Below are 16,847 nucleotides of genomic sequence, written 5' to 3'. Positions count from 1 at the left end.
ATGAACCTAGTTGCGGAGCAGAAATAAAGAGGTAGACATAGAAAATGGACTTGATTACATGGGGTGGGAGGGCAAAGTTGGGGCGACGTGAGAGTAGCACCTACATATATACACTACCGAATGTTGGTTGGCTGGTGGGAAGCAGCCGCATAGCACAGGGATATCAGCTCGGTGCTTTGTGACCACCTAGAGGGGTGGGATAAGGAGGGTGGGAGGGAGGGAGGCACAAGAGGGAGGGGACATGGGGACATGTGTATGCATATGGCTGATTTGCTTTGTTGTATAACAGAAACTAACACAGTATTGTGAAGCAATTATACTCCAATAAAGATCTACTTTTTTTTAAATTGGTATCTTAATTAGATTAGAGTCTTGTTCATGCATCAATAAACAAGTATTTGTGCTAGTTTTGAGAAATACAAAGAAAAATTAAGAAACAATCACTTTTCTCAGAGCAGTGAAAGGGTTTTATAAGTAAAGAAAAATAATGAATAAATAGGCATTTATATTGCAGTTTGGTAAGAACAGTGATAGAAACAGACATGCCTGGGGAGCTAAGAGAGTAAACAAGAGGCACATAACCTAGTCTGGAGTGAGATGGCTGAAGATGCGGGGAAAATTTCACAGAGGTCGGGATGCCTGACTGAAGTCGTAAAGGAAAAATAAGAATTATCCAGGATGAGAGATGGCTGCAGGAAATGAAGGGTGTTGGGGCAGATGACAAGCACAAGTAAGACTTATGGGAAATATTTCATGTTCAGCACAGCTGGTGCCCAGAGTGAGGGAGGGAAAAAGAGGTGGGAGGAGTGTGGAGAAGCTGGCAGGGGCAGATCACGAAGAAGTCTCAGTGCTTCTCAGTCTTCTAAGGAGCTAGAGCTTCATCCAAGGCAGAAATGCATTCTAGGAAGGTCATTTTGATGTACTATGGGCAACGATTTTAGACTCTTGCAATAATTCAGGAGGAAAAGTTTAAGAACATGAATGAAGTCAGTGGCAGTGAGGATGGAAAAAAAGAACTTGAAGCAGTGGCAGTGTAGATAGGTGGGGCTTGATAAGAGACCACATTTGGAGGTGAAGGAGAGGAATAAACCCTCACCATAAGTGATCCTTATGTTGATGATCCAGTCTCCTTAATTTCTCAAAACGGGAAGTACAGGAAGAGAAGCAGGATGGGGTGGAGTTGTCCTGTTTGGATTTGTTGTAGGTCAGTGACCATGAGAGATGTTGGATATACGACCTAGAGTGCAAGGACAGATCAGGATTAGAAATAAAAAATGTGAAAGTCATTAGCATATAGGAGGTGTTTGAAGACATACGGAAAGATAAGCTCTCTCAAGGAGGGTTTGAGTGTGGTAAGAAAGGCATTGACACATGCTTGAGGAACTCTACCTTTTAAAGAGGAAGTGGAGGGAGAAATGTCCATGGGGGACTGAGAAGGAACAACCAGAGAAGGAGAAGCTGAAGAGAGAGATGATCTGGAATTAAATTAAGATAGAGTCTCAAAATTTAGGGGTGGAAAATAGAGTCAAATGCAGCCAAGAGATACTGCAAAATGTCCACTAGCCTGGTAACAAGGAAAACATGGAGGCAGTCATGGGGGGTTCACCAGACCACTGTGACAGAAGCAAGTGTCCAGGACACCACGGGATAACTAAGAGGACAGGAGTGCATGGAAGGCATAAGGTAGACAATGATGTCTCATAAACTTGGATGTGAAGGGAAAAGAGATAAAGTGGCTAAACAGAGGATCAATGAGAATGACTGAAAGAGATAGCAAGAGAGTGGGAAAATCAGATTCACATGCCAGCTAAAAGTGAAATTGCTTAACATGCCTTAAAACCACTCCCTTTTCTCCATCAACAGTGACAATCTTACTTCTGCCTTCTTCACTTGGAGGCAGGATTATGATAATGGGCTACCATCGTGATCAAATCCATTAAAAATACTGTTGACGGATGTCTGTGTTTCTTTCTTTGGTTAGGTTTTTAAAGATGAGAGACAATTGAGAGGGTGAGGTGCCAAGAGAAGAATCCAGAAAGTAGTGAAGATGGAGGGACTAAACATTCTAGAAAATGGTGACACAAAGGGTACGAATCTGTAGCAGAGGCAGATAATTTGCTTCCGAGGAGAGAAATTTCTATCTCTGGAACAAAAGCAAAGTGGGCAAGGAAGTCTACAATTGTAGATATGCTTACAGGTGGGGAGGAGGAACAAAAGTTGAGAAAACTCTTTCCTTATTTCTTAATCCCTTCTTCAAGCAGCAAGTATTAGGTCATTATCACAGCCAATGGTCTATTGTGATAGGTGCTTATTTAAGGCAGGGCCCTGCAGTTAAAAAAAGTTACAGTCTGATAGTTGTGGAAAAAGCCCAGCGAAGCATTACATAGCATGTAATCTATTGTCTGCAATGCAACAGTGGAAAGAAGAGCTATGGGACAGAGCATTTTAAGCTAGATTGATAATGGGTACTCTTGAAAGGAAATCATTAAATAATTTGTGAAAATGATTAAGAAAATATTTTAGACGAAAGGAATAACCTTAACTAATATTCAGTAAATAATCCAGCCTATGATCCCCAAGGATCAAACATAATGATTGTCTAGACCCACGGTGAGTTGAACTGAAGTGAACTCTGGCAGGAAAAAGACGAACTGGTGATACAACTGTCCCCTCAAGGTGGAGTTGTGAGTCATGGGAACAGGGAAAAGCGGGGAGAGTGGGAGCGGAGGAAATCCTCCCCAGGGCCCGTCACATTACATCACCTCTAACCAGCCTCTCTGATGATACATGCACCTGTTCTAGGACCACTGCTGCAGTCAGCGTCCTCTTCGTCTTTAGCTGCATTTCTCCCTATCAATGTCTCACCTGTTCTTACAGGTTGTATACAATTCTTTTTCCCTCCTTTAGGCAGAACTAGTCATTAGAAGGCATTTATCTATTGGTACAATCCTGCATCTCAGCACTTACACAGGTTTGGTCTAGAACAAAATTGTTAAATGTTTTGTATTCAGTTCCCCTGTCTTCCTCATTATTCGCTGTTTTCCTGCTGAAAATCTCTGACACTCTTCTTGAAGTGCCTAGATCTCACATTATTGGCAAAATGCTCACATGTCATCCACGTTCATGTGCAAGGAGCTCGTAATCCCTTCAAATACTGGAGAATGTCTGACTCATAGTTTTCTAAAGGATCAAAGTTTTGATAAAAAGAAAGATGTCTTAAGTAAAAATTCTGGTATCCATAAGGAGGAAGTAGTTTGTATTAGGGCAGGAAGTGGTCACCACAATAATGGAAAGAGCTTGAAGCTTGAATTAAAGAGAGATTTTTCTTTTTGTACATCTTCACTTGCTCTCAAGGATTCAATGAAAGAGTATGTAAAGTGCCCTGCATTGTACCAGAACACAACAGGTGTTTCTAATTGCTTTCTTCTCTTTTGCAAAGAATTGCAAGTGACCATAGCCACAAACATATGTGGATCCACTGCAAAATGGATCCACAAGCTTACCAGTTCCTCCATATTATAAACAAAACATGGGAAGCCTTAGTTAATATATGGACTGCTGGCAGTTTTTTTAATTGGGACAAGTGATAATTAGGAACAAGAAAATCTGTGTGAAGTCAAAGACGTTAAAGGAGATATCACCTCTCTGAAAAAAGAGCTCAAAAAAGGGATAAAGCAGTGGAAGAACCAAAAAGTGAACTGAAAATTCTTGGGCTAGAAATTAAAGAGAAAAAGAAATTTACTTTGGACATAAAAATCACATAAGAAGCAACAAAAGGTTTAGGCAGTGCAGAAATATAGTCAGGGATATGGAATGCAGTCTTGACAAAATGAACAACATTAACCAGCCTTTGAGTCAGGCACTAGATTATATTTTCGGTAATTTTTTTAAATTTACCTAAATTATATTTTAGCTAAGCTTATTTTTTGGTTCAACATGAGTCTCCGTAGAAGGCATTTTCTTTTTTCTTCAGGTTGTTAGTAGTCTCCTCCAGCATCTCTGTTGCTTTAGGAGCTTCTTCGGATTGCTCCTGCCCTTTCTGGCTGCGACACCCTTAGGCCAGTAGCTGGGAGCCTTTACCTGAAGTCACCTAGAGAGTGGTAGGAGTGTCACACTCTTCACCTCCTAGGGCAGCAAAATTCTGAGACTTTCCCATCAAGGGGCCTGTCTCCTTATTTCCATATACATTCCCAGCCTTGGGGATACACAGGGCTCTGTGAGTTTAATTTCTTCTCAAGGCGGTGGGTAGAGGGTGGGAGAAAGGGACACACAGAGGCCAAAATTGACTTTCCTTCTGGAAAACCAAGCATCTAACGCCTTCATAGCCTTTCCCTCAAGACTTTCCTGTGTCAATACCCAAACTCTGACTCACATCAAAGGGAAGAAAGCATCACTCCCCTTCAGCAAAAGCTATAGGTCAAAACGTCTTGGCTCTGGGAAATAGATGTGTTTAAAAGAATTGAGAGTAAAGAATCCAGAATCCACTTAAAGAGATTATTTAAAGGTGGTAAAGAAAATACAGATACACCAGCCAAATTTGTGTTGCAGGGAAGGAAGTAAAAGATATTAAAAGTTTGCCAATGTTCTCATCTTTATAGGGAAGAACAACGGATATTTTCTAAATGAAAAACAAATCCAAAATAGGATTTATTACATTCTAAATACAAAATTGAAATAATTCTAAGTTATCACGAGAAAAATATTACAAAATTGAATCACCGAAAACAGACAAAATAGCAAATCATAAAGAAAAAGCAAAGAAGGCAATTTACAACAGAAAGTAATAGAAGAAAAGACCTCATATACCATAACAGCTTAAAGAAAGAATAAAATATCTAATAAAGAATAAACCTAATAAGCCTTTTGCAAAAGTTCTATGAAAAAAATATTAAAACTCTCCTGAGATACATAAAAGAAGACATCAATAAACTGAGTATTGTGCTCTCATAGAGGAAGACTAAATATTTTAAATGGCCCAACTATCCCAAAGTGTATTGATATATTCAGTATTTCCAATAGGATACTATAAAGAGGCTTTTTATTTTTAATTGACAAGCTTATTCTAAAATTCATATTGTAAAACAAAAGGCAGGAATACCATTAAATTTTCTGATAAAGAAGGTTAATAAGGATAAATCAGGGCTTCCCTGGTGGTGCAGTGGTTAAGAATCCACCTGCCAAAGCAGGGGACCCAGGTTCAAGCCCTGGTCCAGGAAGATCCCACATGCCGCGGAGCAACTAAGCCCTTGCGCCACAACTACTGAGCCTGCGCTCTAGAGCCCACGAGCCACAACTACTGAAGCCCGCACGCCTAGAGCCTGTGCTCTGCAACAAGACAAGCCACCACAATGAGAAGCCCGTGCACTGCAATGAAGAATAGCTCCCGCTCGCCACAACTAGAGAAAGCCCGCATTCAGCAAGAAAGACCCAGGGCAGCCAAAAATAAATAAATAAAATAAATTTTAAAAATAGGATAAATCAGACCTGGCAAAACGTTTCAGAACTGGAGGCCAAATAGATCAACGTATAGAGTAGAGAATTTAGAAATATCTCCAGATATATACAAGAATCTAATACATTATAAAGGTGGTACTTTAAGTCTATGAGGAAAACATGGATTATTTAATAAATGCCATTATGATAATTGGTTGGCTATTGGAGAGAAAAAATAGTGCTTGGTTCCTATCTTTTTTTTTTCTCATACTGATTTTTTTTTTCTTTTCATTGAGGTACATACTCTAAAGTTCACTAGCTTAAGGGTACAACTCCATTAATTTTTTTACATGTGTGAACCCATGTAATTACCATGCAGGTCAAGATATAGAATATTTCCAGAACCTCAGAAGTTTTCCTCATTTCCCTTCCCGGTCAATACCCTACACTTACCCCAGAGGGAAGCTCAACTGTTAACTCTTGTCACCATCAATCTGTTTTGCCTATACTTGAACTTCCTATACAGGGAATCATACCTTGTATGAAATTTTATTTAAGACGATTCAAGTCAGGTCCAATATCTGTCCTTCCTTTCTTTCTGAGGCCTTTTTAGAGATGGCTTACACAGAGGTGGTCCAGGCCATGGCCATGGTCCAGTATTGCTAAGAAAAGTCTGTTATGATCAAAGGTGAGAAGTTGCTCATTCTCATGTCCAAAAGATACAAGGAATTGCAGCTGAAGGTAAAACATTCTCTCCTTCATTCATTCATTCAAAAAGCATCAGCTGAGTGTCTCCTCCTCGTCAGCCACTAGCCTAAGTGCTGGTAGGAAGGAGAGGACAGGAAAAGATCCAGAATTATTCACTGCCTTTGAGAATATCACATGGGATGACAAACCATTATAACATGGCAAGAAAAGAGCTCATTGAGGTAAGTACAAAATGCAAAGGGATGATTCAGACAGGATGACTGATTGCTTGGGGCCCAAGGAGGATTTTAAGGGAAGTCTTGAAAGAGGAAGCAAGAAGGAAAAGGCGGTGGATTTGCTTGGTCCCTCTCTTATTCTTTATACCAAAATAAGTTGCGAATGCTTCAAAAATGTATTTGTAAAAGAAAATAAATAAATAAAAGTATAAATGACATCATGGAAGGATTTACTTATAGGAAGATGAAGTAAACACACCTTTGCCTATGCCTCCACTATGTACAACTAAAACTCTTGGACATTATCTATAAACAAACCTTAGAAAACATTGAAATGTGGAGAGTAGAAGGCAGACAGGCTATGGATCTTGGGACTCAAGGAATCACCTAGTGGTGAGTCCCCTGGGTGGTTTCTTGTTGCCTCACATGTCCCAGACTTGGAGCCGAAGAAGCTGAAGCTGACAACCTGGAAATACTTCAATGGATGCAGACCCAAACAAGCCCCAATGAAAGCCTGATCTCACTAGCCAAGAGACCAGGAAAAGAGAATCTAGCAAGACAGAAACCTTTAAACAAGCAGCACTTGACTCCAGCCGAATATCAGAAAAAGATTAAATGAAATGCGTGGCCCACTCCCACCCCCTTCAACAAAGTCTAAACGGGAAACATAGACTTCCACCTTCTCCAGGCTGTAACAAGGACCCCACCCACACCTGGTTCAGTGGAGTCCCACAGATGGTAATAATGAGGGCCCTCTCTACCTCCCTGCAAGGGAGGTGTCAGTGGAGGCCTGGTGGTGAGGAGGACTTGCACCATTACCCAGGGGTAATGAGGCCACCCCACTGCTCTGTGGGGTCAGTAGACGCCATGCGTGCAGTAGTAACAAGTTACTCTTAGGCCTCCCAGCCAGAGAGGTATCAGTGGAGATCTACTGGGGAACTAGACCCGGGCCATCATCTAGCAGTAACAAAGAGTCCCAACACCAACATGACAAAGATGCTGAAGTCACTGAAGCCAAATTTTAAATCAGCCATGGTAAGTATGATTTAATGAGCAATTACAAACACACTTGAAACAAGTGAAAAATAAAAAGTCTCATCAAAGAAAGAAAATCCAGAAGGAAGGACCGAATGGGAATTTTAGAACAGAAAAATATGATAACTGGAAAAAAATATTTCAGTGGATGGACTGAACAGCAGGATGGAAGGGACAGAGAAAAGAATCAGTACACTTGAAGATAGATCAATATAAATTAAATTATCAAATCTGAAGAGAGAGAGAGAGAGAGAGAGAAAATAGATTGAAAAAAATTACCATAGTCTCAGAGACCTATGGAACTATGTAACAAAAGATTTAACATTTATGGGACCTGAGTCCTTGTTAAAGATGACAAAGATACTCAAAGACATAATGGCTTAAATCTTCCCAATTTGGCAAAAGATGTAAATGTATAGATTCAAAAAGCTGAGTGAACCACAATGTGACAAACCAAAAGAAATCCATACCAAGACACATCATCGTCAAACTTCTGAAAACTAAAGACCAAGTCAGGCAGAGCAGTGACCAAACATAGGACGGTCTCTGGTCCAGCTGCATTTTGCTTTTATTGCTCTTTTATTCTCCTGCATACTCGGGCTCATAGGAAAAGGGACTCAATAAGATTTTTGATTGGCAGATAGCATAATTTACCAAGAGAATTTTAGTTCAAAATCATTATAAATGTGTCACAAAAAACACTCTTAAAATACAGCACCTCTAATAGTTTTCTTCTTAAATATTACAAGTAATTCAAAACAGATGTACCTGATGCCAGGATGCCATTGTCACTTATAGACCACATGACAGAAAAAAAAAAAAAAACTTTCCTGTTTTTATTTAACATGGTGGTTCATGAATTAACCGTCAGAGGGCCCCAACATATGAACTTGTGAAAGCAAAGTAATTAACCCTCTTGGCTAATTTATGTATCGGAAAGTTTCTAACTCCTCTCTGCAAATCCTCAGAGTTCAAGGAGACCATTGGGAATTGCTCCTGGACTGATATGTCACATGACTTGGAAGAGTTTTCCTGCTTTGAGGTCCACTAAGAAAAATAAAACATCTGCCACAAGGAAATGCTTTGAATTTATCAATTGATGCCAAAATATAGTAGTCTCACCCCAAAAGGGGGAGGTCAAGTCTAGTAATTCTTCTGCTATTGAATCACTGTGTTACTTTGAGCATCTTTCTCCTTGTAGGCTGTATGTTTTAAGCAGCAGATTACATTCTCTAGGATAGTGACACATTAGGGGCACCAGAAATTCCTTCTGTTCCCACAGCCTGGAAGAGGTGGGTGCCCATCACAACAAAAAGTCTCCTTGCTGGGGCACTAGCAAATAGCAAGAGAAAACTTCCTGAAATGTTTGCTGATGGACCACTATTTCAACTCATGCCAGCAAGGGTGGCATAATAAAAATATTTGATTATTAATTACATGCAATCCAAAATTACTTTATGAATTTTATACAACCTGCAGAGAAATAACTCCACTGAGGGTTGTGTGATAAAAGTGTAGCATATAGACACTAATGACCTCTTTTTTAGGTCTAAACATATATCTAGATCTATCTTAACAGACTATATATAGGCTGTAATGATATCCAGTGAGGAATTTAACAGAGCTCTGTGGTGAGCTGTAGAACTCTTTGCCAAAATTCTTAACCTGGATTCAGGGTGACAAATTATCTGTATTTCCCACAGCCACCCAAAATGAATCTAGAAGGAAATATGGCTTTCATAGCAGCCAAGCTGTTAAAAGTAAACAATACATGAGAAAGTTCATAAATTCAGTGACTATTACCTATTATGAAAAAGCAGCTGGCTTCTGACGAATTGAAGAGTGTTCCTGGGGGTTCGTCAGTCAACATATTATTTATTGAGCACTTACTATATGCTGACAATGTTTCTGCCACTAGGAATACAGAAGTAAACAAAATAGTGAGCATACTTGTCCTTGAGAAATTTATGTCTTCAAGGGTGTGGGAAGAGTGGCAGGTAATACACACAGAGACTAATAAATAAATCTGATCATTTCAGACATTACTAAGAGCTATGCTTAAAGTAAGGTAATTTGTTACAGACACAGAGAGGTTAGGGAGGTCCTCTCTGAAGGGTGACATCTGAGGTGAGACCTACATATTAGGAGGGGGAATTCAGGAAGGGGGAAGAGCTGATAAACATTCCAAGAGAGAAAATGTTCAATCACAGTTCCTAAAACTAAGTTGAGCTCCCAAATTTTTGTGTTGTTGTTAATTTAGTCTCACGTCACCTCGCTCTCTGTGTGAAGTGCTTTCATAGAGAGGCATTTAGCAAGTTCCCACAGCGACATGCATATTATCATCTCTGTTTTGGCCTGTAAGAGAATGGAAACTAAGCAGTGACGTTTAGCAACTTTCTCAAGGTCACATGTGAATATGGAGCAGAGCATAAATTTAAATCCAGTCTTATTCTCAAGTCCTGTGTAACACACTACCTATCACAGATGGCATTCCATTAGTGTGTTATCAAGGAAAACTTCCTTGAGTCATTATTATTATTATCTGGGAAAATAAACGTGTCCTTCAACATCTATATCAAACAAAGAAAAAATAAGGGTGTGGACTCTTTAAGAAACCAGGAGTTACAGCTGAGCACCTAGGCTAAGGAGGTGTTCCCTTGAGTACAATGTGTAGCTGAAGCTGTTGATATTTCATTGCATTTACAACTTCTTAAAAGATGGTTCAGATTCTCTCTGGGAGGCAAAAGGGATAATAATTAAGAAGAGAGGGGCAGAAATACAGAAGCTCCGAGATTTAAATTCCAGACGACAAGAGAGACATCATAAACCCAAAGAACATGGGAATCAAATGGATTATTTCAAGTTCAGAATCATCCACAAAGATATTCTTGAGCGGTAATCAACACTTGCTCTCTACCTGGCAGAAAAACTGAGCACTTATTTTGATTACTTTCACCTGGGTTCAAAACCACAGTGATAGGACTGAAAAAATAGAAAAAAAATTAAATGAGGGGGGAAGAGAAAAATTTCAAACATGTAGGAAATTGTCATTCTTATAGCAAGGCAGTTAGTACTGAGGAGTACTATTCCATGGTGTCTTTTTGGCTCTATGCAAAAATTGTTTTTTTCTAATTTTCTTTTTTGATATGAATCTAAGGCAAGTACATGGAAGATATACCCTCTTTTGTCATTCAGCAGTCTCTGAAGTCAATCTACCCACACAACTGTGCTACCCTTATATGCCCTTACCTTTCATCTGGGAGCAGATTATGAAGGTAAGATCATAGTGTCAGGGTGGGAGGGAGGGAGACGCACGAGGGAAGAGATATGGGAACAAATGTATATGTATAACTGATTCACTTTGTTGTAAAGGAGAAACTAACACACTATTGTAAAACAGTTATACTCCAAGAAAGATGTTAAAAAAAAAAAAAAAGGATCATAGTGTCAAAGAGGAATTATACCCTTTAGAATCTAAAGGGGCCGTTTAAATTTACGTTTATGGGGCTTCCCTGGTGGCGCAGTGGTTGCGCGTCCGCCTGCCGATGCAGGGGAACCGGGTTCGCGCCCCGGTCTGGGAGGATCCCACATGCCGCGGAGCGGCCGGGCCCGTGAGCCATGGCCGCTGGGCCTGTGCGTCCGGAGCCTGTGCTCCGCAACGGGAGAGGCCACAACAGTGAGAGGCCTGCGTACCGCAAAAAAATAAATAAATAAATAAATAAATTTACATTTATGAAATAAAAATTGACACTCAGTTCCCCAGTCACACTAGCCACATTTCAAGAGCTCAGTAATAACGGGCAGTTCATGGTTCCTGCCTTGGGCAGCACAGAATAGAATATTTCTATATCACAGAAAGCTCTATGGGGCACCTCTGGACCAGATGGCATTTGTGCAAGGGCATAAATCTCATGTCCTCTCTCTCCACAGTTTCTCACACACCCCATGTTTTTCGCTCCAAAAAAATATCCTTACCCCAAATCTCATTCTGGTCTAATTTTGCTTTGCTATCTTTCATCTCTTTGCTATAATAGTCATAAGACAAGAAGATTAGATATAGATGTGGATTCAGTTGCATTTGTTCCAACATCATTATTTTATAGAAGAAGAAATGCCACTTGTTGTAGTAAAATGTATCCCTTAATTCAATAAATATTCAATGAGTGAGTATATACTCTAGACACTGAGGACAGACCAAACCTGACCTTCATGGAGCTTAAAATCTAATGCATGAGACAGACAATAAAAAGCAAACAAATAAAAAATATTAGGAATAGGAAGGAAAATAATGCAGGATAAAGGGACAGAGAAGGGGATGGGGGCAAAAAGGAGGGAAATGGAGACAGTAGCTGTAGTTTCTCCATGGAGGGAGACCAGACAGAGCTTCTATGTAAAAGTGATCATTGAAGCAAAGCCCAAAAATGTGAAAGAAGAGCCATATGAAGGTCTAGGGTAAGAGCATCCCAAACACAGGAAACAGTAAGCATAAAGCCCATGGAGTTGGAATAAGCTTGGTGAGTCCAAGAAGAATAAATAAAGGTAGAGTTGTTGGAGAAAAGTTAGAGGGAAGTAGACGGAGGTGAGGTCTGAGGAGCTGCCAAGGGCCAGGTCCTACAGGGCCATGTATTACTTATCTATTGCTGTGTTACAAATTACCTCAAGAATAAGTGGCTTGAAACCAAATTTGTTATCTCACAGCTCCTGTAGATCAGAAATCCATGTGCAGCTGGGCTGGATCCTCTGCTTCAGAGTCTCTTAGAGGCTATGATCAAGGTGTTGGCCAAGACTGTGGTCATCTGAAGTCTCAACTCAAGAAGGATCCACTTCCAAGCTCATTCACAGGGTTTTGAATTCATGACTCAGTTTCTTGTGGGCTGTTGGACTGAGGGCTTCACTTTCTCACTGGTTGTTGGCCAAAGGCTACCCACAGTTCCTTGTCTTGTGGGCCTCTCCAACATGGCAGCTTGTTTCATCAAAGTGAGCAAAGGGAGAAGTAGAATCTGCCAGTAAAATAGAAGTCACAGTCTCTGTCATCTAATCATAGAAGTCAGGTCCCATCACTTTGCCTTATTCTATTTGTCAGAACAAATGAGTAGGTCTAGGCCATACACTACATAAAGAATTATGTAACAGCATGAATACCAGAAGGCAGGGGTCATCGAGAGACCTTCTAGAAGTCTGCCCAACAAAGGTCTCGTGAACCATGGTAGGCAGTTGGAATTTTACCTTAAGAGTGATTGGGAGGCATTGAGAAGTTTCATTCAGGGAACTGATATGATCTGATCTTCAACTCAGGAACTGGCTGTTCTACAGAGAAGAGATGTAGCAGGCCACCTGTGAAAACAGGGAGAAGATAAGAAGTTATTATAATTGTTCATGTGAAAACTAATTGAGCTAAGAAGATAGTGAGCCACTGTCAAACCTGAGATCTATTTTAAAGATAGAACCCACAGTATTTGCTAATGGGTTGGGTAAGGAGGGTGAAAAAGACAGGAAGCCTAACAAAAAAGCCTGAAATAGATGGACCAGTCCCCACAGAAAGATTTCCCTGGAAAGTCTTCTGAGAGAGAGAGTCCATGATTCCTTATACTTTCTCTTTGCTTTCTCCCTATGTCTCCTTTAACACCTCTCTGATAATCTTCACAAGTCACTGCATAGTGTTGATGCTTAGAAAAATCTGGAATTTCCACACTTTTAATATGTCACAATAGAAAGTCACAGTGCTAAGAGCTGTAGGGAAAGTGGAGTCTAAAAAAATGGTTGTCGCTATTTATTATTAAAAATAGGATACTCTTTTTTTTTTTTTTTTTTTTTTTTTTTTGCGGTACGGGGGCCTCTCACTGTTGTGGCCTCCCCCGTTGGGGTGCACCGGCGCCTCTCACTGTTGTGGCCTCTCCCGTTGCGGAGCACAGGCTCCGGACGCGCAGGCTCAGTGGCCATGGCTCACGGGCCCAGCCGCTCCGCGGCATGTGGGATCTTCCCGCACCGGGGCACGAACCTGTGTCCCTGCATCGGCAGGCGGACTCTCAAGCACTGCGCCACCAGGGAAGCCCGGATACTCGCTTTTTAAGTGTGTGCCCCAGTTTCTCATACTCACCAGTAGACATAAACTGTCATCATTCCTATTTTCATGTAAAGATGGAAATATTTTTATTCTTTTAAACAAAAACAATGCTAATAAGGAGAAACAAGGAATTAATTTCTTTTTTTTAAACATCTTTATTGGAGTATAATTGCTTTACAATGGTGTGTTAGTTTCTGCTTTACAACAAAGTAAATCAGTTATACATATACATATGTTCCCATATGTCCTCCCTCGCTATCCACCCTCCGTTTGGTAGTGTATATATGTCCATGCCACTCTCTCACTTCGTCACAGCTTACCCTTCCCCCTCCCCATATCCTCAAGTCCATGCTCTAGTAGGTCTGTGTTTTATTCCCGTCCTACCCCTAGGCTCTTCATGACCTTTTTTTTTCTTAGATTCCATATATATGTGTTAGCATACGCTATTTGTTTTTCCCCTTCTGACTTACTTCACTCTGTATGACAGACTCCAATTTCTCAAGAATATAAGGAGGCTGGCTGTACATTTTAAATGTTTCAACTTCAATAATAAATTACTGTACTCTGTGAAATCACAGCGTTCATATTAGCTATTCCAGGAAGAGACTGACTTACAGCACCTGTCTCCCTGAAACCACAAAGAAACCACAAAGATTAAACAGCAGAGTATACATTTTTTTTATCAGCTTTTCTGATTCACTCCATGGATTGTTTTAGGCTAACTCTCTGTGTAGCCAAATACCAAAGAAAACTCAAATAAGTCATAATTAATAGTGAACAATATATTTTTTTCTCTCTGATTGTAATAATTAACTGAGATTGCTTCATGACTAAAGCAACTGATATCATCTTTGCCCCCAGCAAAATGATAAGATTTCACTTTGAAATAGGCTTATTTTCACTTCATGCCCCTTTATCTCTCCCACCCACCCCCTGTACACAAGGCTCTATCTTGGGTGTATGCTCCTCCCCAGAATACAATCTCCTAAGGATAGTTAAGATCCATGGGAAGAAATATCTCATAAAGCCTGAGTTTCTCTCATCAGTCATACTGATATTCTCCCATCACCCTTGATATTACAAGATGGGTAAACTTGGCAGGAACTAAAAGCATGATACCCTCCAGTTTGTAAGAAATGTGTGTACTCATCCAAACTCTGTGACAATTCCTGTGTGTATTCTACCAAAAGTCAAATCTAGCACAATAACAAGAGAACACATTTTTTCCTGACTCTCATAGTATATTCCTTCAGAAAAAAAAAAAAAAAAGTGTTAGACTGCTTCTCATCATCCTTTCTGATGCTTTCAAGGTTGGAACACTGAAGTAGGAAGGGGAACAGTGACTCCTGATTTAGTCTTAAAGGGCCCATGCATAATCAACTGAAAATTTGCCAGCTCTGGAACTACAGAGACATATATAGGTTTTTGTTTGTTTGTTTTATGGACATTTTTTAAATTTATGTATTTATTTGTTTACTTTTGGCTGTGTTGGGTCTTCTCTGCTGTGCGTGGGCTTTCTCTAGCTGCGGAGAGCGGGGGCTATTCCTTGTTGTGGTGTGCGGGCTTCTCACTGGGGTGGCTTCTCTTGTTGCAGAGCATGGGTTCTAGACCCACGGGCTCTGTAGTTGTGGCTCACAGGCTCAGTTGCTCTGTGGCGTGTGAGATCTTCCCAGACCAGGGCTCAAACCTGTGTCCCCTGCATTGACAGGCAGATTCTTAACCACTGCGCCACCAGGGAAGTCCCGGTATATATGTTTGATCCCAGGATATAGCTACGGACAAGTTGCTCAAGAGACTGGGTGATGTGCGTAAAGCTATATAGTTAGGGGAAACAAATTTGAAGAATAGCACAGGCCTCGCAACTGCAGGACCTGTGCTTCCAAGATAGTCACAGAGACCTAGAACTATCGCAGCGGGCCTGCTTTAAAGACAACCACCTCCACATCAGTGCCAGAGGGGGCTTCTCTGATTGCTAGCCTTCTTTTTAAACCAATTCCTTCAAAAAGTAGAAATCATTTTGGTTAATTTTTACTGTTAATGCCGAAAGCTCAGCCTACCTGTACTGGTGCCGAACCAAATCTCAGAGACAGAGTTTTGGATGTAGTAGAAAAGAAAAATTTTATTGCTTTGCCAGACAAAGGGGGAGACAGCAGGCTCCTGCCCTCGAGAACTATGTGTCCCAACCCAGGAGGATTTGATGAGGAGTTTTATAGCAAGTTCAAGGGTGGGGTTGCTGATAAGATTAGGGTGTGTGCAGGGCCTACACTCCTCTAACCTGGTCTCAGGTAATCTTGATGAACTTCTCTGGTTCCTTTAATGTAGCTTCAGGTGGTCTTTCTCTGGTATGAAGAATGTTGACATCGTAAAGAGCTTAAAGACATTGTTATCCCTTGAGGTGGAACCAGGACCCTGCCCCAAGGCTGCACCATGGTTTCTTGGCTGCCTCTCCCTTGTCTTTGCATCCCCTCCCTTCCTGGATTAGCAACTGTTCGAATCTGTCCTTTGGAACTCAGGGAAGGTCATGGAGGCTGGAGTCAAGAAACAGGGGACAGAACGGCTTCCATGCTCAGGAGCCCCAGAGGGTCCTGCTCAGTTTCACTGTCAATACTGGTGGTGAGCAATCTGAAGTTTCCTTTAAGGAACATATACAATGTCAGCCATGGAGGATGCAGTGATGAATAAGACACCTTGAATTCTTCCACTTCAGTCACCCTCTGTGATTCAAGTCTGCTTTCTACTTCCCATCAACAGACACTCTCAAAAGCTGGTCTCCACACTGGCTTTTGTGCCATTGTTCTTCAATTAACCCTTTACACCAAGTCAGCTCAAACATGCAATTTTTCTCTACATACGTTAAAACGCTTTTCTTCTTCCCATTTCTTACATTTCCATTTTCGTATTCTGCAGCTTCTCCACATAGACCATGTATTTCCTTACCTTACCCCACACCTTCCCAGTGCCCTAATATTGCACAGTCTCTTCCTTTTGCCCATTGTGCCATTTCTGCACAGGATCTTCCTTACAAAAATCCACTCATACTTCAAGACTCATGCCAAATCTCATCACTCAAACTGACCTTCCTTCAGACTTCCACTGACATTGAACATACATCTATTTATGAGATTACATTATAATTAGCAATGTATACATCTATCTTTTCCATCATACCAAGGGAAGGAGTATACCCTAATTCATCTCCAATGCCCAGATTCACTGCCTAGCCCTTTGCAGACATAAAATATATTTTAGTAAATGAAACATTCCCATTTACTATTGCAACAAAAAGAATAAAATACCTAGGAATAAACCTACCTAAGGAGACAAAAGACCTGTATGCAGAAAACTGTAAGACACTGATGAAAGAAATTAAAGATGATACAAACAGATGGAGA

The sequence above is a fragment of the Physeter macrocephalus genome, chromosome 8 (genome assembly GCF_002837175.3).
Source record: "Physeter macrocephalus isolate SW-GA chromosome 8, ASM283717v5, whole genome shotgun sequence".
NCBI classification, from domain to species: Eukaryota; Metazoa; Chordata; class Mammalia; order Artiodactyla; family Physeteridae; genus Physeter; species Physeter macrocephalus.
This window is presented reverse-complemented; position numbering follows the sequence as displayed.